Below are 23669 nucleotides of genomic sequence, written 5' to 3' on the forward strand. Positions count from 1 at the left end.
ATGTATAAGCAAACTGGTTAAAGACGATTTGCACCACTATTTCTACAATGAGTGGATGAAGAGCAGTGGTCACCAATTGATGCCCACTGGAAATATTAAGTTCCCTTCCTTGGAACTGATACGCAGGTGGGTAATTGAGTTAGGATCTTATACCACACGAAACAGTCATCATAAGCTTCAAAAGATAGGAATTTCAAGTGCCCTAGATGGATCTGAAGATGATGCACTGTGGTAGAGCGACCACGATGTAAACACATGTGATATGAGTGGTGCTGAGGTCAGAACATCAGATAACGAAATCGACGATGATGGAACAGAATCTTTAGATACAGAAGATTACGTTTTCTAAATACACACTTAGCAACACTACAGTAAGTTTCTCAAGTAGTAAATTTTATATAATACACAAATTAATAACAATAATGTAGTAACTTTATTTTGCAGATCAGAAAAATGTTCACTAAACTGTCATGATGAAATGACGTGCTGTGATTTGGACTATTCAACCTTAAGGTATGTTCCCAAGAATTCGTGAATATCCTAATCTTTCACCAAAGACAGTTTAGTAATAAATGATTTTTAAGTAATACTAGCACAGTTTTTAAAAGCTTCACATAATGGTCCTACCTCACTTTTTGGCAAAAAACGTGGCATAAAATCTGTGACGATTATGCCCCGAAATACAGTACTTAATGTTTTCAGGATACAAGCAATCCATTTCTCTAGTATCCACCAGATGGGGTATTACCACTTTACATTTCTAGTTTCCCTTTCTTTAGAAATAACAAATGCAAAATGAAAACAAAACTCCAGAATTCACTTTGCTTTATGGAGGAACAGAATTTGGTCCTGGGAAATGTTCATCTTTTGTAATTACGAAAGGTAAGGCGACAAGGTATTTATTAGGCACTTACTGTGTGCCTTACTACACCAGCTAGAGATATGAACCAAACAAAAAGAAGGTCCCTGTCTTCAGGAGGTTTCCATTCTAACGGGGAAAGACAATATATAAAAGGGGGGAGGATTTTAGCCGCATCAACAATTAAGTGAATGATTCTGAAATCACTAAAACAAAGGACATCGAGTGAGGAAAATAACGGATATTAACTAGTCACCACTTTTAGACGCAAAATATTTTATTACTTTTTTCTCTTTTTGCATCATACCCCCTGACTAAAGTTCCCTGCAATTGCAATGGATACTTTCTGTTGTCTCTTTACAAAAATGTTTAAGAAACCATAGGCAATCATTTTGTTCATTTCTCATCTCTCCCACCCCCCTCATTTGATGGCTGTGTGACCTTAAAGAAATAACATAGCCTCTCACTTGTTGTTGTTGTTCAGTCATTGCAGTTGTGTCCCACTTTTAATGAACCCATTTGGGGTTTTTTTGGCAAGGATACTGAAGTGATTTGCCATTTCCTTCTTCAGGTCATTTTACAGATGAGGAAACTGAGGCAAACAGGGTTAATTGATGGGATCATATAGCTAGTGTTTGAAGTCAGATTTGAACTCAGGAAGATGAGTCCTCCTGGTTCCAGGGCTCAGCATTCTATCCACTTTGCCACCTAGCTGCTCCAGATCTCTCAGTACCCCCAGACAACAGTCTGAGCCTATATGTTTCAGAAATCACATATCTGTTCTTATAGAGATGAAATCACCTGTCTGAACAAATACAAAGACATAGTATGATGTGTTACACATATTTTCTCATTTGATCCTCACACCAAACCTGTGAATTAAGTATGACAGGAACTTTTGGTCTATTTTACATAGGAGTACACTGAGGCACAGAGACCACAAGAGATTTTCCCATTATCACACAGCTCATACATGTCAGAGGAAAGGCTCAGAGTTCAGTCTGTCCTGAGAACAAGTCCAGTACTTTTTCCCATCTCACTTTGACTCCTGAAGAAGTGTTACTCAGATCAGTATGTGGATAATTGCTGCTTAGATCAGAATGGTATACATTGCCTAATTAAACAGAAGAAAATACTAGATCTGGGATCAGAAGCCTTAGGTTTGAATGCTATTTCTGCTGTGTCCCACCTGTGTGTCTTTTGGCAAGTCACTTCCTGTTACCTTAGGCTCCTCATCTATAAAATGAGGGGATTGGACAGTATGATCTCTAAAGTTCTATTCAGCCAATAATACTCTTGTATATTGTACTAGAGAAAGTATTTGATATTAAAAATGTGTCTGTGGTATAGAAGTATTATAGCCATTTGTTTCTAATACATACACACATAATATTTATGTGTGTCTATGTGTGTGAGATTTGACTATTTAAGAATAATATTCACTGTTAGATTACTACTTTGTATATATTTAGGTGATAATTTTGTAGCAAATAGGAGTATCTCTTAATTTGCCCAGTAGGCACCCCAGACAAAGCTACTCCATGCTCAAAGTACTCTATGGATCTGTATCTACTCTGAAACAAAAAAGCATCACTCATGAACCCTCACTGATGTGTTTACTTTTACTAGTCAGCCGGGGACTTAATTAATTAAAAGCAAAGATGTTTAAGGAGACGCCATAATAGAAAAGTAGCAATAAAACATCTCCTCCATAAACCTGGTCATGTTCTCAACACGTATACATATATACAATACATATGCATTTACATCCATACATATATACATATATGTGTACACACACACACATACACACACACACACATATATATATATACACCATCGATAGGAAGAACAGATACATGTAAGAAATATGTGTGGAGAGACACATATTTAGGGAATAGAGAGATAAAGAGGCAATCATTCTTTTGATGCCATGGTACTACTATTTTCTTTTGATTCTGCTGGACGTGTTCCCCCTTATCTTATATGGCATTCATATTTTATTAGGAGTTTGGGAACGGTGTGGCCACTTCTGGGTATTGTTCCTTGCCAATATTACATGGTTGCTACTTTCTGTGGTTTACTGGTTTTATGGGTTCTGCCGATTGTTGACAAAATGTGGTTCTGAAACTGGACATGCAACTGTGGAGTTTTTTTTTCTCCTTCCAGTTTCTGGCTTCAACTGGTGTCTTCACATAAAATACTTTCTCATAGGATGATGAATGCCTTTTCCCATTGCTCTTTTTGCTAAAGATCAGAATCTTTTTGCTACAGCTCTCTTATTTTTATTTTTATTACAGCCCTTTTAGAAAGGTACAAATCTCAAATATCTAATCACTGGACTAAGAAAAAAATCCTTTTCAGCTTTTCTCTCATAATGAAAGGTCTGTTTTTCTAAACCTTGGCTGAAATAAATATTGGCTTCCTTCAATTCTCAGCTACTGAAGAAACCTTTTTTGAGACCTGTTTCATCTTTGTGTCTTCCCCTTGATATTGTAGCCAGTTTATACTGTGTAATACATCTTGTTTATACATAATTATTTACATATCTCCCTCACTAGACCATGAGCTCCTTGAAAACAAGGAGCTACTTTTCTATTATGGCATCTCCTTAAACATCTTTGCTTTTAATTAATTAAGTCCCCGGCTGACTAGTAAAAGTAAACACATCAGTGAGGGTTCATGAGTGATGCTTTTTTGTTTCAGAGTAGATACAGATCCATAGAGTACTTTTGCCTTTCTTTGTATGCTCAGTTTTTAGCACAATGACTGGAAGTAAGTGCTTCCTAAATGCTTGTGCACTGACTGACTATGGAAAAGAGGACGCACCTGAGCTAATGACTCCAGTTATTTGGTTAAGGTCAAAAGCTAGAAGTAGAAAGAAGTAGCATAACCTTTTGGCAATAGAGTCACTGTTGGCTCATTTTCAGGCTGAGCCACAGGACCAAAAGACTGCCATCAGGCAGTGGTCATGCAAGGTTAGCAGGAAGCATATATGGCAAAGATGGCATTCCATGCCCTGGCAAAGACTACACTCCTGAAAGAAACTGCAAATGATAAATGCCTGCCAGAAATCAAAGGTACATAAGACCAACAGGGAGAACGCTCACAAAAAGAATACGATGACATCACTGAAGATGTCAAGAGCCCACTTTATCAGGAAAGGGAATGGTCTGGCCATGTGTGCGCCCTGGCCACTGTTCCCTCTCTCTGTATGTCTCTTTTTCCTATGCATGGTGTATGTATTTGTGGAAGAACATATCTCTAGATTATGGGAGAAACATTTTGTTGCTGCTTTTCTTACTATGATAGTTCACTATGTGTCTAAATAAATGATTCTAATAAAGGTTTTACACAGATGAGAAAACAGACTCATGAGTCCGTAATTGAGTTCTTCAAAGTTACCTTTTTAATTTTTAGTAAAAGTACCACTCATGATTATTTCTGCTTTTTTAGAATATTTCCCTTTTTGAGATATCTTGAGAATCAATGCCTGAATTCCTTTAAAATAGTGTTGCCTCTAGTGTCAGTTCCTTCTGTACATCAGGTCCAGGTCCTGACTTTTATATCATATATGGAGGTCCAAACACAGTGGTCCTATTATGGTTTCCAGTAAGAGTCTGTGGTCGTCCTTAGTTTTTGAAGAAGACCATGACATCAGAAAAATGATGACATGACTTGCATTTGACTTTGTTTTGAGTGAGGGAGGGCTGTGCAAGGTCACCAGCCTCATTTTCCCCTCCTGAGCCATCTATATCCAATGATTAGATATTCATCAGGATGACTGGAGAAGACCCAGGATGCAATGGGAGACCTTGGTCTATTCAGATACTCACTTAGAGTGAGGTAACGCCCATTCAGCCAATAGGTCTCTCTAAGAAGTAAGCAGGAAATGGACTTTTTAATGAGCGAAAGAAAAAAAACAAGTAAGTCAGGCTGGGAGGGAAAGAGCAACGGTTATTATGGATAAGCACTCTGAAGCCAGGAGGGTCCCAAAAGGAGCCATGAAGCAGAGTTTGGGCAGGCACCTATTGTTGTGCGACGTATAGGCAGTAAGGGTAACTCATTCCAAAAACACCAGCAGTCCTATTTCATTTCACATAGGTTTATTGTTCTCTTTCCAGATTAATCTGCAGATGCTTCAGGAACAAGGCTGCTTAGTTATATTTCATGCAAAACTGTCTTCTCAACCATCAATTTCATGAGGGGATACTGTTCATAATCTATCATTTCCCCTGTAGTGCTTTGTAAATAAGCATATAGTCCAGTTTCAATCTGTTGAAGGAGTTTTAATGATAAAAGTCTGAAAGGAATTAGATAAAAGTCCCAAATAGAGCCTTTGTCTTCTTAAAGGAAAAAAAAAATAAGTAAATAATAGTTTTCATGATGAAAAGTAAATATATTTTTGTTGACAAATGGTGAAACACAGAAAAAGAGAAATGATTGAAAAGAATGAAGATTTTTTTCAGTTTGTCTTACCATTGTAACGAAGCATCCTCTGACATTCAGTGATGTTATTCAGTATTTGTTAGGTGCCAGTAATATACTGATTGTTCTTCAAATAGTAGTATTCTTATTATTAACTCCAATGTAACTAGATGAGATTTTTCTCAGCTCTCTGTTTATTCTGACAGTGATCAAGAAAATTTCTGTTTCCTTTTTAGTTCAGAAATATAAGGGAAGAAAAAATATTCTATGTGAGTTGAGGTCATCTTAAAAGAATTTCTCATCACCTACATTTTACATACATTGACATATGTAACAGGATGACTTCCATCTTAAATCTAAACTATTGAGATAACATTATGATCAATTCAATTAGAGCCTATTTTTATCCATATTATAAAGTAAAATACTCACTTTGTGAAACTGTTTTGCTATAACAAATATTTGTAAGACAGTAATGTCACAGTGATATATTATCATGTTCCTTTGACTACCCTTTCTAGATTGCAGTAGATGCAAGTTCTATCATTGCCTATTGGCAAAATCAATCAATAAACATTTATTTAGCACCTACTATGTGCTAGGCACTGTGCTAAGCACTGTGAATACAAAAAATGCAAAAGACAACCTCTGCCCCCAAGGAGCTTACCATCCAACGGGGAAGACAACAAGCAAATAAATCTATACAAAACAAGCCATGTACAGGATAAATTGTCAATAATTGACAGAGGGGAGGCACTGGAATTAAAACGTTGGGAGAGACTTCCTGTAGAAGGTGGGATTTTAGTTCAAATTTAAAGGAAGTTGGGAGGACAGTTGTCTGAGCAGAGGAGAGAGAGTATTCCAGGCAAGGAGGACACAACCACAGAGAATTCCTAAAGTTAAGGAATGGATTGTCTTGTTTGTGGAACAGCCAGGAGGCAGTATCACTGGATGAAAGAGTACACGTCAGGGAGCAAGATATAAGAAGACTGGAAAGGTAGGAGGGGGATAGGTTATGAAGGGCTTTGAAAGCTGATCAGAAGACTTCATATTTGATTCTGGAGGCAAGAGTGGCCACTGAAGTTGAGTTGGAGGGAGAAGTCTGTGTGTGTGTGTGTGTGTGTGTGTGTGTGTGTGTGTGTGTGTGTGTGTGTGATATGACTGGACCTGTACTTTAGGAAAATCACTTTAGTGGCTGAATGGAGGATGGATTGGAATAGGGAGAGATTGCAGGCAGGCTGACCTACCAGCAGGGAAGGGAAGTGATCCAGGCGTGTGTTGGTGAGGACCTGTACCAGAGTGATGGCAGTGTCAGAGGAAAGATGGGGACACATTTGAGAAAGATATTGCAAAAGTGAAATTGACAGGCCTTGGCAACATATTGGATATAGAGGGGGTTAAGAGACAGTGAGGAATGCAGGATGACTCCTGGTTTGAGAGCCTGAGGGACTAGAAGGATGGTGTTGTCGTCTGGTTGTTGTCCTTCATCTTCGAAGAGGACCAAAATAACATCACCATGATAAAGTGAAATTTCAGTGTGTCCAACTGTGGCTGATCAGACCAATATGAGCTCAGGATGCTCTACCACAGGTTGGACACAGATAGTCCTCATGAATATTTGGAGTGGATGTCCCAAATTTGCGCATCCTGAATTTACTTTGTGCTGTCTCAATTCTGCTTTGCTCAAAGAGCATAGAACCCTTTCTGATGTGGGCACACCATGCTGAGTGGTCCTGTGCCAGTGTCTCCCATGTTGCACAGGCAAATCCAAAGTTCTTGAGAGAGACTTTGAGAGTATCCTTGTTTCGCTTCTTCTGACCACCTTGTGATGCCCTGCCCCATGTGAGTTCTCCATAAAAGTCTTTTTGGCAAGCATACATTTGGCATTCAAACAACGTGGTCAGCCCATTGGAGTTGCACTCTCTGAAGCATAGTTCAAATACTTGGCAGTTCAACTTGAGCAAGGCCTATGATTACTGCGGCAGGAGGGGAATCTCACTATGTGGTGGAAACACATAAAAAAATGTACAAAATGTATGAAAACATTTGTTTGTCCTCTACTGTAACAGGGAAGGAGGTGGAGGAGGGTTGGAGGGGAAGATGAGTTCTGTTTTGGTCATACTGAGCTTAAGTGATCTACTGGACATCCAGTTTGAGATATCTGAAAGTCATTTGAATATATGAGATTAGAGGTCAACAGAAAGATTGAAGTAGAAAAGGTAGATTTGAATCATGAGCATAGACATGGTTGTTAAATCCATGGCAGCTGAAGAGATCACCACCTGAAGTAGTATAGAGGGAGAAGAGAAGAGGGCCCAGGACAGAACCCCGAGGGACACCTGCAATTAGAGGTCATGATACAGAGGAGGAGCCAGTAAAGGAGATGAAGAAGGAACAGTCAGATAGGTAGGAGGAAAACTAGGAGAGAGTAGGGTCCAAAAATTGATAGAGAAGAGAGTATCAAGGAGGAGAGAGTGATCAACATGTCAGAAGCTGCAGAGAATTCAAGGAGAATGAGGACTGAGAAAAGACCACTGGATTTGAAAACTAAGAGATCATTAACTTTGGAGAGAGGAGTTTCAGTGGATTGATTGGATTGTAAGGGGTTAAGAAAACAATGAGAAAGAAAGCAGAGTCACCTATTATAGATGACCTTTTTGAGGAGTTTAGCTACAAAGGATAGAAGAGATACAGGATGATAGTGGGGATGAAAGGATTAAGTGGGGGTTTTTTCAATATAAGGTTGTCATGGATATGTTTGTAAGTAATAGAGAATGAGTCAGTAGAGAGGAATAGATTGAAAATAAATGATAGATGACAGAGGGGACAGTCTGTTGAAAGAGATGAGATGGCATACAATCATTTTAACAAGTAGAGGAGTTAGCCTTGGAAAGGAGTAATGTGAGACAGTAGTAAAGGAGGAGAGGATGGCAGAAGGCATCTGAATAATAGGAGATGAGGAAGAGAGAAAAAGAGGGAGTTCATGGTAAATGGTCTCATTTTTTTCTGTAAAATATGAGCCAAGGTTCTTATTTGAGAGAAGGGGAGGGGGAAGCACAAGAGTTGCACTGGAAAGTGGAATTGTGAGTTGAAAGGTAGGGCCCAGTTAAGGCTGTGTAACATAAATTTGTAGTGGATTCAGTCAGAAGGATTGAGTATTTTTTTCTATCTTCTTTCATCAGTACATATATAAGATAGAAGGCAGTAAATGATGGGTAATCCAAAGCTGAGGCTTGGCTGAGTAATTGGCAATATGAAAAGGGCACTTTCAAGAGAGGAGAGTGCGGAGTTGAATTGATTCACTGAAAGGTCACAATGGGGAGAAGAGGAAAGAATGACTAGTGCAGGGGAGATATCCTGAGAGAGAAGCTGAGCGATCAAGGGAGTGGAGATCAAGGTGTGAAGAGTAGGATTTTGTAAGGGAAGGCAGAGGGAGAGATGAAAAGCCAATAGATTGTGGTCAGATAAGGGGATTTCAGAATTCTTGAACACAGAGATGGTACATTTGTTGGTGATAGCTAGATCAAAGGAATGGCCAGCCATCTTTGAGTGTGGCAAGGCCAGGGAAGCACAGTAATATCCCCAGCTTCTATAGCAAATATAACAGCTTAACAAATTTTCTCTTTAAAACACACACACACACACACACACACACACACACACATACTGTTTTAGTTTCGAGGTAGCTTGATATAGCGGAGAGAGAGAGAGAGAGAGAGAGAGAGAGAGAGAGAGAGAGAGAGAGAGAGAGAGAGAGAGAGAGAGAGAGAGAGAAGCTAGAAGATAAACCAAAAATTAATTGCAAACTAAATAATCTAATCCTAAAGAATGAGTGAGTTATACAACAAATCATAGAAACAATCAACAACTTCATTCAAAAGAATGACAATAATGAGACGACCTACCAAATCTTATGAGTTACTGCAAAAGCAGTTCTTAGGGGAAGTTTTTTATCTTTGAATGCCTACATGAATAAAATAGAGAAAGAGGAGATCAATGAATTGGGCATACAACTGAAAAAACTAGAAAAAGAACAAATTGAAAATCCCCAAGTAAATACTAAATTAGAAATACTAAAAACCAAAGGAGAGATTAATACAATTGAAATTAAGAAGACTATTGACCTAATAAATAAAATTAAGAATTGGTTTTATGAAAAAAACAATAAAATTGATAAAACCTTTGGTCAATTTGATTTAAAAAAAGAAAGAAGAAAACCAAATTACCAACATCAAAAATGAAAAGGGTGAACTCATCTCCAATGAGGAGGAAATTAAAACAATAATTAGAAATTACTTTGCCCAACTTTATGCCCACAAATTTGATAATCTAAATGAGATGGATGAGTATTTAAAAACATACAAATTGCCCAGATTAACAGAAGAGGAAGTTCAATACTTAAATAACCTCATCTCAGAAAAAGAAATTGAACAAACCATCAATGAACTCCCTAGGAAAAAATCTCCAGGGTCAGATGGATTTACAAATGAATTCTATCAAACATTTAAAGAACAGTTAATTCCAATACTATATAGACTATTTGGGGAAATTGATGAAGAAGGAGTTCTACCAAATTCCTTTTGTGGTGCTGATATCCAAACCAGGAAGAGCCAAAACAGAGAAAGAAAATTGTGGACCAATTTCTCTAATGAATATAGATGCAAAAATTTTAAATAAGATTTTAGCAAAAAGAATACAGCATCTCATCATGAGAATAATACATTATGATCAGGTATGATTTATACCAGGAATACAAGACTGGTTCAATATTAGAGAGAGAGCTAGAGTTGGAGTCAGAAAGACCTCACATTCCTCTTCTTACACATAGGCTTAGCAAGTTGCTTAATGTCTCAGTGGCCTTTGGCAGCTTGAGTCTTAAGACGATACATTGCAGAACAGATGGCAATCTGCATTGTTAGAGGGGGTTTCCTCCCTATACCGAACAAGTCACAGGTCTGTTAAAATAAAGCTTTATTTATGCCTATTGTTTTATATCACAGTCATTTCTGTATATATCCCCCTCACCTAACATAGCCTCCTTTTAAACAAAGAACAGTTAAACGCTCTCTCCCCCACCTTCTCTCTCTCTTTTTCTCTTTCTGTCTCTGTCTCTGTCTCTTTCTCTGTCTTTCTCTCTGTCTCTGTCTCTGTCTCTGTCTCTGTCTCTGTCTCTGTCTCTGTCTCTGTCTCTCTCTCTCTCTCTCTCTCTCTCTCTCTCTCTCTCTCTCTATCTATCTAATACAATAACTGAACATAATTCAGCAGCATTCTAAACCCACTATCCCCACACCTCTCTATTGGAAAAAGGAAGTACATTTTGTCGTCTTTCTCCATGACCAGTGTTCACAGCTAAGCATCATTTTAATATTCCTTTTGTAACACAGGAAGTATGATACCACAGTGAGGTATAAATGTCCACTCATGTTTCAGATCTATACAGATCTCTCACCCTTCTTTGTGGCGTGTACCCCACAATGTCACAGAATATTTATTTCCATATCCCTATCTATGTATCATCTCACCCCTTGCCCAGGGTGTGTCTGTACCCCATTCATTCCCTCCAACCTTCTCTCACACTGGCACATCTAAGTCCCCAGAGATAGGCTACCTTCAACAGGGTTACCTCCAAATTCTTTTAGGGTTTTTGAGTTAACCTAGTTGAAGGGGAAATATATTTTTAATGTCAAATGGAGTTCATATTTGATCTTAGAGATAGGAAGCCAATGGAGTTTATAAAGCAGGGGAATGATAAGATCAGACTTATGCTTTAGGAAAGTGACTTTGGCAGCTATATGGAAGGTACACTAAAGAGAGAAGGAGACTTGAGGTAGGGAGATCAATTAGGAGACAGTTGGAAAAATCCAGGTAAAGAGTGATAAGAACCTAAACTAGGGTGGTGACCATATGAGTTGAGGGGAGGTAGAAGTGGTAGAAATTGAAAACTGATTGAGAGAGGCAGGTATTGGAGAAGAAAGAGTAAATGAAAACTCTAGGTTTGCAAATTTAGGTGATTAGAAAGATGGTGCTACCCTCAATATACATTGGAAAGTTAAAACGAGGAGTGGTTTGAGGTGTTAGTGGTAAAAGTAACACATTCAGTTTTAGACATGCTGAGTTTGAGATGCCTACAAGACATCCAGTTCAAAATATCAGTTGGTAATTTGGGCCTGGGTTGCAGAGAGAGTCTAGAGCAATATATATATGCATCTGGGAGCCTTTTGCATAAATACAAAAATTAACACCATGGAACTGATGAGGTCACAGAAAAGGGGTGTGTATGTGTGTGTGCGTGTGTGTGTGTGTGAGTATGAGCGTGTATGTGAGTAAAAAGAGGGAAAAGAGGAGGGTTCAAGACAGAGCCTTCACAGGCACTGACTGCCATTTAGGGGTCATAATATGGATGATGATCCAACAAAGTGGACTGAGGTTAAGGTGTGGTCAACAGGTAAGAGAACTGTCCAGAGTGTCACATAAACCCAGAGAGGAGACAATATCCTGGAGTGGAGGGTGGTCAACAAAGTCAGATTCTATACAGAAATCAAGAAGGAAAAGGGTTGGGAAAAAGTCAACCTATGTGGCCACAAAGAGATAACTTTGGAAGGAGAAGTTTCAGCTTAGTGACAAGGTTGGAGGTTAGACTGCAAAGAAATCCAAGTGAATAAGAGAGAAAGGGGAAATTTTTCTGAGTTTGACTGTGAAAGAAAAAAAGAGATATAAAAAGATAGCTTGAGAAGAGAGTAGGGTCAAATGAGAATATATATATATATATATATATTAAGAATGGAGGAGACCTGAGTATATTTGTAAAAGGGATAATAGAGAAGATTGGGGGAGGTTGAAAATTAGGACCAGGGAAGGTGATTGTGGGACAAACGACTGGCGGAGATGGGGGATAAGATCAAGGACACGAGTAGAGGGGATGGTTTGGTGAGACAAAGGGCAGTCTCTTCATCAGAGACTAAGGGAGAACAGAATGGGAAACATGACAAGGAATTTTGAGTTATAGAGTTGGGCACAAGAGGGAACTCAGGCCAAATAGCCTCTGTTTTCTCGGTAAAGTATGAGGGAAGGTCTTCTGCTGAGAGGTTTGGAGAAGTAGTTTCTGAGCACCAAGGTGTCAAGAAGAAGGTTTGGAACATCTTCTGTGCAGAGGGAAATAGAAAATCAACAAGGGAAGATTTGAAGGATTTCCTTGCTGCAATGATATTAGGTAACATAAATTTAAAGTAGACTTAGTAAATACTGCATGACTTCCTCCAGTACCATTCAATAGTTATTCATAAGCATATAAAGACAAAGATGTAATTGGCAGTTAAGTAGTACAATGGATAGGGTCTGAAGTCAGGAAGATCTGAGCTCAAATCCAGCCCCTGACAACTTATTAACTGTGTGACCCTGGGGAAGTCACTTAAACTCTGTCTGCCTCAGTTTCCTATCTATAATATAGGGATAATAATATCACCTACCTCCCAAAGTTATTGTGAAGATCAAATGAGATGTTTATGGAGCATTTAGCCCAGTGCCTGGAATGTAGTAGAAACTGTTAAAAAAAAAAAAAGCTAGCTGTTAGCTACTAGCCATGGTAGGAGTAAAGGAAAAGGTGGAGTTTGGAAAAGTATGAGTAGTATAATGTATAATTGAACTGATTGACTTTAATGTCAGCACTGGGAAGGTAAGTGAAGTCAGAGCTGGGGTAATGGCCTGGGAGAATACTGAGGGGTAGAACAACTAGAGATTAAACTGAGGAGGAGTGGTAGGATTGGTGGAAGTCTGCTTGAAGACCTCCAATGAGGAGTAACCCTGCACCTCTTGAGGCAGTCTGTTCCCCTTTTGGACCACCTAAATTTTCTGTTTTACAATTTCTACCCACCATTGCTGATTCTTCCACCTAGGACCAAACTGAACAAATCTAATGCATCCTCCAGTTAACAATTCTTCAAGTGCTTGCAGACAGCTCTTGTTTCCTCTGAAGTCATCTTCTTCAAGCTAAACATGCCTAATTATTTCACCCAATATTCATATGACATGGACTCAAGCTCCTCTACCATTCTGGTTGCCTTTCTCTGGATATTCTATAGTTTATCAATGTCCTGAATAAACTGTGGTACCCAGAATGGAACCCAGTACTCCTGTGAGCTCAGAGTACACGGAGACTAGTGAAATACACTTCTGCATTTCTAATATGCAAGCAAAGAGAGCATTCACTTTTTTGGCTGCCAAATCATAGTGCTGACTCACATTAAGCTTGCAGTTCACTCAAACCCCCAAATTTTGTCAGAACTGATGGCAGAATGAGTTTTGAAGGAGTAAAAATGAAGGAGAGGTGGAATAACAGGAAATAAGTCAAATAAAGGAATTTCAGAATTCTTGATTATGAGCCCTTGTGGATGATAACAAGATTCAAGGTGTGACCCTACCTGTGACTGAAATGATGCAAAGGCCATGGAAATTAAGGGGAGCAAGTACCTGAGAGGCAGTGGTGATTGAGGGAATTTCAACATATGGTGTAAAAACAAGTTTTGGGATGGAGGGGAAAAATGGAAGTAAAGCTAGCCTGACATGACTTTCTGTTCATGAAGTAGTGATTACCGCTTCCCTTTTTAAATGCTCACTAACCATTTCTATTATAATACCTTTTAGGAGTTTACTGGGAAATCCAAGTAAAGCTTATGTGCCTGTAGTTTGAACAATGAACCTTCTTCTTCTCCTCCTTCTCCTTCTCCTCTTTCTTTTCCTTCTCCTCCTCTTCCTTCTTCTTCTGAAAATCAGATCCCTATACTCATCATCTGAATTTTTCTGCCTAGCTTTCAAGGTACTGCATAATCTAACTTTACTCCATATTTTCAATCTTGTTTCACAGGACTTTCTAACACAAACCCTCCTTTCCATTTAGGTGTGCTCCTCACTGTCCCCTTACAATTCCTTGTTAATTTATACTTCTTACTTTTGATCATTCATTCTACTGCCCCAGCTTTGAAAACTCATCCCCTTCCTCTCCATGAAAATCTTACCCATTTTTCAAGATCCATCTCAAGTCCTGTATACTCATGTACTAGAAGCAGTTGAGAAGGCAGTGGATAGAGTGCATGACTTGGAATCAGGAAGACTGAGTTCAAATCTGACCCAATCCTGTGACTCAGGGTAAATCATTTAATCTCAGTTTGGTTCCATATCCTCTGTATCCTCAACTGTAAAATGGGAGAAAAAAATGAAAAAAAGGCCAAGGTCTTCCCCTGCCTCCGGGGCCATCTTGCCATTGGACCCAGATGGCTCCAGAGAAGAAAGTATGACTGGTGACATTGCACAACCCTCCTTCACTTATCTCTAATTCACTTGCAAGTCATGGTATCACTGCCCTGATGTCATGATCCTCTTCAGGAACAAAGGACAGACAACAACAAAGTGAGGAAAATAATTGCATGTACCTCTCAGGGTTGTTGGGAGGATCAAATGAAACAATATTTGTTTAAAAAAAATAGCACAGCACAGTGCGTGGCACATAGTAGGTACTATAGAAATGCTTCATTCCTTCCCCTTCCCTGGCTACTCTGATCCCAGTCTCTGCACTATCATTCTTATAATCTATTACACATAATCTGGGGTTTAATTATACTGTTATTTACTGCTACTACTGTTTCATGTGTCTTATATAACATTCCCCTATGCAACGATTTTAAGATGGCATTCAGCTTGTGATTATAGTGTTAATAAAAATGAAATTTAAAGTTCCTGAAGGTAGGATCAGAGATTTAGAAATGGAAAGGGACTGTAAGAGACACCGAGTCTAACTACCTCATTTGATAAATTAGCAGATAGAGGCTCAGAGAGATTAAATAACTTGCCAACTGTCACATAGTTCTAAGGTTTGAGTGTAGGTCTTCCTGGCTCCAAGTTTAGCATTCTATTTACTATGGCATATTCAAGTTCAAAAGCTTTATTTTCATTTTATAAATCTGGCATTTGAATCTCTTTTTAAAAGACATAGCAATAGTCATTTAAGATAGTTTTCTGTTGGATCTTTCTGAATTTTTTTTGTTCTCCTGGGTCCTTAATGGCTAATGCATACTATTCTATATGACATTCCATTAACTTTTCTTTCATTTGATGTTATGTTAATGTTTTATTTTCTTACCAGTTCCTTTTTGGCTAATTATTTACAAAACTTTTCCCAGCAGTACAAATATTGAATATTGCTATTTTTTGTCATTTGTTCCTGAAGTTATATTTCCCATCCTGTGCTTATCTAGATAATTTTTTTTAGAAATGGTCTTAACCTTCTGGTTATATACTATTTCAGTGTAGATTTTGTTAAACATTTTTAAAATGATTTTTTCAAATTCTGTGTTCTATATTGATTTTTAAGGCACCATTCATCACCATTGCTACTCCAGTGATGCTCCATGGCAAAGCGATGACCGTAGGATCACAAAAGTTATGTTAGCAGAATACAAACCGTGGTGGCTCTTATCAACCCAGAAAGGTTGCAGGTGTAGTCCTGGCATCAGGCCAGGCCATCTTCTGTCTGAAATCATCTTAACTAAAATCAAACAGACTCACAACAAGATTGGCCACCAGATGATGAATTTTCCAGTCACAGGAACAGATCATTTACCAAAGCATGGAGGTATTGGGATCTGCAAAAGCTCAAAGAATACATATGCACATTAACAAAATCACAGATCCTTGAAGTATTGACATATTTGACCATTAAAACTGTGGCTAATCTTATGCTTTGATAAATCTGTAATTGTGATGCAGATTTTAATCCCTCTATGCCTTAGTACACAGTTGTTCATTAGTAGCTATGTATTCAACATTTGTTAGTGTAATGAATGAACTTCTCAAAGGTGATCTAAGATCTTTCTCAAATGACATATACACAGTTTAGCACTATGTTGTAACTAAAGACTTTAGGAACTCTTAGGAACCCCCAGAATTCATGTAGTTGAGAACTTATGTTGAGAAGCCACAATAACTCTATTCTAAAATGGGAAAACCAACCAAGTATGACTTTAGTGAATGTATTAAGATGATAAGAAACAGTGTGGTTTAAAGGATAGAGAGCTGGTCTTGGAGCCAGGAGGACCTGGATTATGTTCCACCTTTGATACATATTGGCTTTATGTAATATTGGGCAAGTTGTTTAAGCTGAGTGTGTTAGGATACTCATTAAGTTAACTATAAGTTGCAGAGAAGGTACCAATCTGCATTGGAGGAGGAAGTTTCCTTATCTGTATAGTCTCTTATGCTGATGAAATACCAAGTCCAAGTCCTGTCTCTATCAAGATGATATGACTCTCTTTTTATTGTCACATGATAATTGGTGTTCACAATAATAATCTTGAGCCAATGAAAGATCCAGAAGTGCTTTCAGAATAAATCAGAAAAAGTGAAATCTACAAGCTAGTATAATTTACAATGGAGACATATTAGAAGTCTTCCCGTTAAGATCAGGAATAAATTAAGGCCACCCACTAGTTACAGTTTTATTTGACATCATACTAAAAATGCTAGCTATAGCAAGGAGGTAGGAAAAGGGAAGGAATAGTGGTAATAAACATAGGGAAGAAGACAGCAAAATATATGCATTTGTCGATGATAATGTGATTCTTATAGAAAATCTCAAAGAATCAGTGAAAAAATTAATCAAGTTCATCCATAGCTTCAACAAACTAGAATGGTATAAAAGAAAGTACATTAGCTCTGGAATCAGAGAACTTGGGCTCAAATCTCACCACTGATACATACTCCATAGGTAACTTTTCACAAGTCACATCTGGGTCTCAGATTTCTCATCTGTAAAAATAAGAGAGTTTGGCTATATGACCTCTGGGGTATCTCCCAGTTCCATATCTGAACCTGTGATTTATGGCTATAAAACCAACCCACAAATGCCACTAGCCTTTCTATATCTTGCTAACAAAACAGGAGAAGAAAAAGGATAGGAAATTCCATTTAAAATAAAAGTCATTAAATATCTGAGAATTCATCTGTCAACACACACAAGTAAGTGTCTAAAACTACAAAGTAATTTTTTTTATTTCTATATGATGTCATTTATTAATTTTTAAGATTACAGTTAATGGAGTATATATGACAAGCATTTTTAACTGACTAAATCTGAGCTGGGGTAATTTAATAAGTACAGTGAGAATGAAGAAAATAGCAAATTAGATCTCAAGACATAATGAGATAGTTCAAACAACTATCTGTATTATTAAATTATTAATATATTAATATTCTGGCTTACTATTCTTTTTGAGCTCATTTGTTCTTATTTATGGAAATGCCAGAGAAGAAAAGCAGCCCAACTCTTCAGAACAACGAAACAGATACCCTGCAAATTATTTAATTACCCTCCCCAAATACTGTTTATACTGTTGTTTGTCTTTTAACCTTTACTAAACTATTTGAAAAATCCTGCAAATTCTTCTATTTCTGCAGTAAACAAAATTGTTAAAATACATTAAAATCTGGAATGCTTATCAGATAATAACAAAATGGATACATGACTCAAGAAAATGACTCATTTTATTCCAATATCTACAGCCGAATGACATTTATACTGAAGCAATAATATCTTGGGTATTGTATCAATTAGGTGTCAATTTTATTCCAGGCTTTTGGTTCTTAATTCACTGAAAGAATAAGATGCTACAAATTACAAAACATAGAATTGCAGGAGCACAGTAAAGAACATAAAAACTCCAGGATGTAGTAGAAATACCTGGCATCAGTGGTAAATGGTATGAGACACATAGTCCTGTACAAATCATAATCAAGAGCTGAAATATGGTATTACCTGCACACGAATATGCCACAATATCCCACCCCCAATGTTTATAATAGCAATTATTTTTCTAAGAATTATAACACAGATATCACTTGAGATCATTTTATTTCTGGAACTTCTCAAATAATTGACTATTTTGTAGCAATGAGAACAGATAACACAAGAAGTGACACTCTGATGGGACAATAAAGATGGATCATTTCATTTTGGGAAGTTGTATCTTTCCTTGTATCTTGCCCATTGTTGTCACTCACTGGACAGTTAGGGTGTACAGCACTGGACAAAGCGTGAGTACAGGCACACATCTCAGGTATGGTAGCTATTCAAAATCCAAGTTAAGAATCTTTCCAAGTTCAAGCCATACACTCCATGAGGGCATGCACCATATTTTCTCTGATCAGTGTACCAGTAGTAAGGAGTGGGATCGATGTCTTCTCTTTTGTATCCTTTTAGCAGTTCTTTACTATCCCAGATATGCATGGAACTTTCCACAATTTCACCAACATTTGGCATCAACACATCTACAGATTCAGAAAGCTGGGAATCCTCAGGATATTACGGTATATAGGAGGACTTGATCTTTGCAGGAAATTGACACAACGAGATTGATTCATTAACGGTGTCCGTCATCAGTCTCTCGGGACTTCTGGGATATCCTCTCCAAATTCATAACAGGTACCATCCTCCTTCTTTACGTCATGTTCCTTTAGCCACACAATGGCATCTGAGTAGTTCATCTGTTTGAAAGGTCTTTTGTGGGGTGTAAAAGGTGGGTTGAATTCATACAATAAGCTTGCTGCAGGTGATTTCAAGATCCTGTCTACTACATCACAAACCAAGTCTTCCATACGGGTTGGGAGATCCTCAATAATCAGGAAAAGGCACTCAGCTTCAATGTATGTATACTCTGCTAGGTGTCTTCCTGTCCTGGACTGTTCTGCTCTGTATGACTGAGCAACGCAAAAGACATTTCCTAAAGCTGGGAGGCAAGTCTCCAAATATAACTGTGATGACTGCATCAAAAATACCTCTTCTCCAAAATAGTTAAGTTTGAAAAGTGTGGCACCACCTTCCACCTCTGTTTGTACTAATGTTGGAGAAGTGATTTCATGATGATATCTCCTATCAAAAAAAGTGTTCTCTAAAGCATCTGGTGATCACTGAACGGGCTTTCAAGATTTTAGACATGTTCTCTCCTCAGATCATCATGTGTCTATTATTAAGACTCTTCGTTTATTAGGTTGTCAGCTCCTCCAGCAGGAGCTAAGCCAATTACTTTCCAATAGTCACAGCTAAGCTCATAGCCCCCTGGCACCTGCTTGCCTTCTGGTGTAAGATTGAGCATTCCACATCCTGCCACACTACTCTAGACAAGACCATTCCATTGTAACACTGACACAGTTCATCTGATAAGACACACTGAAGATATTGTGTATTATCTCTTAATATGAGAAACATTAAATTCTTCCCTTGCCAAGGTAACCTGTGGACCCAACTGAACGCCTTCACTCATTGACCTCGATGTGTTTCTAAAGTATGAATTTTTACACATTTTGCCCCTGGAAGACTTGGATCCTGTTTAATAGTACCCTTCTTTGCTTCCTCTAGGTTTTTCCTTGTCTTAAATTGTCTTCTGCTTCTTTTTTTATCTTGATACTCATTCTTCATTTGTTCCTTGTGCATATTTTTTTTAATACTCTTCAGCTGTGATTTGGAAATAATATCCCATCTCTCATTTTCTTTTTGTGAAACCGCATAAATGGTAGGAAATGGTTCCTTTCCTGCTGTCATCAAAGCCTTTAGACCTGTTTTAAAAGGTTTCTCTTTTGTTCCATCACCAGTTGCATCACTCCTCTCTTGATCCGAGACAGAAAGTTTCCATCTTTACCAGAGAGGGAACATCGGGGTTTTCAAAGTGGGCGGCGGGGGTATGTGGCTCCTTAGCAGCTTCCAGCATCCTCATCTGGAAAAAGAAACTCTTCCAGTCAGTAAGCCCTTACAAAGTAATTTTTATGGGAATTCCAAAAATCTAGACTATATATATAAATATATCAGTTCATCAATTAATCAGTCAATTAACAAGAATTATTAGATGCCTACTATATTTCAAGCATTGTCCTGAGCACTGGGGAATCAAAGAAAGGTATAAAATAGTCCTTGATCTAAAAAATCCTCATACTCAAATGGAGAAAACAACATGAAAACAAACAATTATGTACAAACAAGTTTACTAGATAACTTGGAAATAATAGGATGAAGGAATTAGCACTAAGAAAGATCAGGAAAGACTTCTTGTAGAAGATGAGATTTTTTTTTGTTGTTTATTTGGTATTATGTTTCTCCAAGTACATGTAAAAACAATTTTTAACATTGTTTTTTTTTAAACTTTTCATTTCAAATTCTCTCCCTCCCTCTCCACCCCCTTCATTGAGAAGGCAAGCAATTCAATATAGGTTATATATGTGTAGTCATAAAAAAGTTATTTCCATATTAGTTATGTTGTAGAAAAAAACACAAAACCCCATCCTCCCTAAAAAGTCAAGAAAAATAAAGTAAAAATGTATACTTCAATCAGTATTCAGACACCATCCATTCTTTGTTTGGGGATAGACAGTAATTTTCATTACAGGTCCTTCTGAGTTGTCTTGGATCATCGTATTGCTGAAAATAGTTGTTAGCCACTGTTGATCATCCTAAAATATCACTATTATTTTGTAGACAGTACATTCCACTTTGCATCAGTTCATGTAAGTCCTTCCAGGTTTTTCTGAGAGCATCCTGCTCATCATTTCTTACAGCACAGTAGGATTCCATCACAATCATATACCACAATTTGTTCAGCCATTTCCCAACTGATGGGCATCCCCTCAATTTCTAATCTTTGGCCATCAGAAAAGAGCTGCTTTAAATATTTCTGCACAGATGGATCCTTTTCCTTTTCTTTTAATCTCTTTTGGGATATAGACCTATTAGTGGTATTGCTGGTCAAAGGGTGTGAATGTTTTATAGCTCTTTGGGTATAGTTCCAAATTGTGCTAAAGAATTGTTGAATCAGTTCACAACTCCACAACAGTGCATTAATGTCTCATTTTTCCCACATCCCCTCCAACATTTGACATTTTCCTTTTCTGTCTTATTTGTCAATCTAATAGGTATGAAGTGGTACTTTGGAATTGTTTTAATGTGAATTTCTCCAATCAATAAGGATTTAGAGCATTTTTTTTTCATATGGCTATAGATAGCTTTGATTACTTCATTTGAAAAACTGTGGTAATGTATCAATTTGGGGAATGGCTCTTGTTTTTATAAATTTGACTCAGTTCTCTATATATTTGAGATGTGAGGCCTTTATCAGGCCTTAACTTGCTTCAAAATTATTTCCACAGTTACGATTGCTAAATGTATGTCCCTCCATTCTATTCTCTGTCTCTATTTATTCTGTTCTTTCCTTTCACCTTGTCCCTCCTCAAAAGTGTTTTGCTTCTGACTACCACCTCACCCAATCTGTCTTCCTTTCTATCCCACCTCTCCCACACCAGAAGATGAGATTTTAGCTGAGATTTGAAGGAAGCCAGAGGAGCTAGGAGGTAGTGATGAGGAGGGGGAGTATTCCCAACATGAGAGATAACCAGTGAAAATGCCTGGAGTCTAGATATGGAGTAGTAAAGAGACCAATATCACTCGATTGCAGAGTATATTGGGAAAGTAAGAAGACTGCAAAGGTAGAGGGGTCATGTTGTCAAGGACTCTGAATGTCAAACAGAGGCTTTCATGTTTGAGCCTATGGGTGATGGGAAGCCACTGGAATTTATTGAATAGGGAGGTATATCAAATCTGTGCTATAGGAAGATTAATTTGACAGTTGAGTTGAGGATGGGCTAGAGTGGGGAGTGACTTGAGGAAGGGAAACCAACAAGAAGCAGATGTGTGACACTGGATAGAGCATTGGGTCTGGAGTCATGAAGATCTGAGTTCAAATCCTTCCTCAGGTACTTATTAGCTATGTGACCTTGGGCATGTCAGTTAACCTCTGTGTGCCTCAATTTTTGTCAACTGTAAAATGGGGATAATAATGACACTTCCCTAGCAGATCAAATATGACAATATTTGTAAAGTCTTTAACATAGTACCTAGAACTTAGTAGGTAATTAATAAATGCTTGTTTCCTTCCATCTTATTTCAATAGTTCAGGTGGGAGATGATGAGTTACTGGGCTGGTAACAATGTCAAAGGGGAGAAGGGGCCTTATACAAGAGATGTTACAAAGGTAAAATTGACAGGACTTGGCAACAAATTGGATATTGAGAATGAGGCTGAGTGATGAGCGGAGGATGACATTTAGTTTGGGGACCTTGGTGACTGGGAGGATGGTGGTGCCTTCAGCAGTAATAGGGAAGTCCAGAAATGGGGTTTGGAGTGGGAAGTAGGGATAATGAGGTCAATTTTGGAAAAGTTGGTGGTTAATGGACAGTTTGAGATTCAAGTCTGGAGGCTACAAGAGAGGTACTGGACAAATAGATCTGAGAATCATCAGGATAGAAATTATAATTAAATCCTTGGGAGCTGAATAGAACATCAAGCAACATAATATAGGAGAAGAGGCCTCAGAACAAAGCCCTGGGGAACATCAACTGTTAGTAGTGGTTACCTCAATGAAGATCCGGCAAAGGAAACAGAGAAAAAATGGTCAGATAGATCAAAGGAGAAGCAGGGTAGTGTAGGGTCATGGAAACCTAGAGAGAGTGAAGAGGGTATGAAGGAGGAGAGAGTGATTGACTGACAGTGTCAAAGGCTGCAGAAAGATCAAGAAGGATGAAGATTGAACATAGGTCATTAGATTAGGCAGTTAAGAGATTGACTTTGAGGAAGCTGTATAAGTGCTTATTCCCTTCTCCCTTCCCCTCCTCAATTTAGAAAGAACAGTTTTGGCTAAATGCTGAGGTTGGAAGAACTTAGAGAACTAAGAAGAGTGGGAATGAAAGAAAGTGGAGGCATCTATTATTGAAGGCCTTCCAGTTTAGCCACAAAAGAGAGAAGAGATATCGTAGTTATGGATAGATAATGAGAATTTTGGAACATGATGTGGGGGAAAGATAAGGGATATGTTTGCAGGTAGTAGGAAAGCAGCCATTAGAAAAGGAGAAATTAAAGATAAGGTGACTGGGTAGGGATGATGGAAAGGACATCTGATGGAGAAGACCAGATATAATGGGATCACTTGTGCATAAAGGGGTTTGTATTGCAGAGAGAAAGGCTACCTCTTCTTGTGAGACTGGGTGAAGGCAGAGCTAGTGGCAGAAAGCATGCTGGTGATGTGAGTTGAAGAAGACAGGAGAAGAGAGAGTTTTCGTGAATGACCTCAATTTTCTCAATGAAATATGAGGCAACATTCACAGATGCTAGGATACCATAATATCCTAACTTAGATTTCTATTCTCAGTCACTCTTGATTTTTCATCTTCATTTTGGGCACACCAGGATTCGTTCTTTTTGATAAGACATTTGTAACCTATTGAGGAAATACCAAGTGCTTCCTGTAGCAACATCAGGATCTGAAGCATGTATAGAAGAGACCCTATCATAGGTAAT

At 38.1% G+C, this 23669-nt stretch overlaps 1 pseudogene; it reads right to left on the bottom strand.

Annotated features, from left to right (window-relative positions):
- Positions 1-18227: 18227 nt before the first annotated feature.
- On the bottom strand, positions 18228-23385 carry LOC140503578 (asparagine--tRNA ligase, cytoplasmic pseudogene; annotated as a pseudogene).
- Positions 23386-23669: the final 284 nt, after the last annotated feature.

The sequence above is a fragment of the Notamacropus eugenii genome, chromosome 1 (genome assembly GCF_028372415.1).
Source record: "Notamacropus eugenii isolate mMacEug1 chromosome 1, mMacEug1.pri_v2, whole genome shotgun sequence".
Classification (NCBI taxonomy): Eukaryota; Metazoa; Chordata; class Mammalia; order Diprotodontia; family Macropodidae; genus Notamacropus; species Notamacropus eugenii.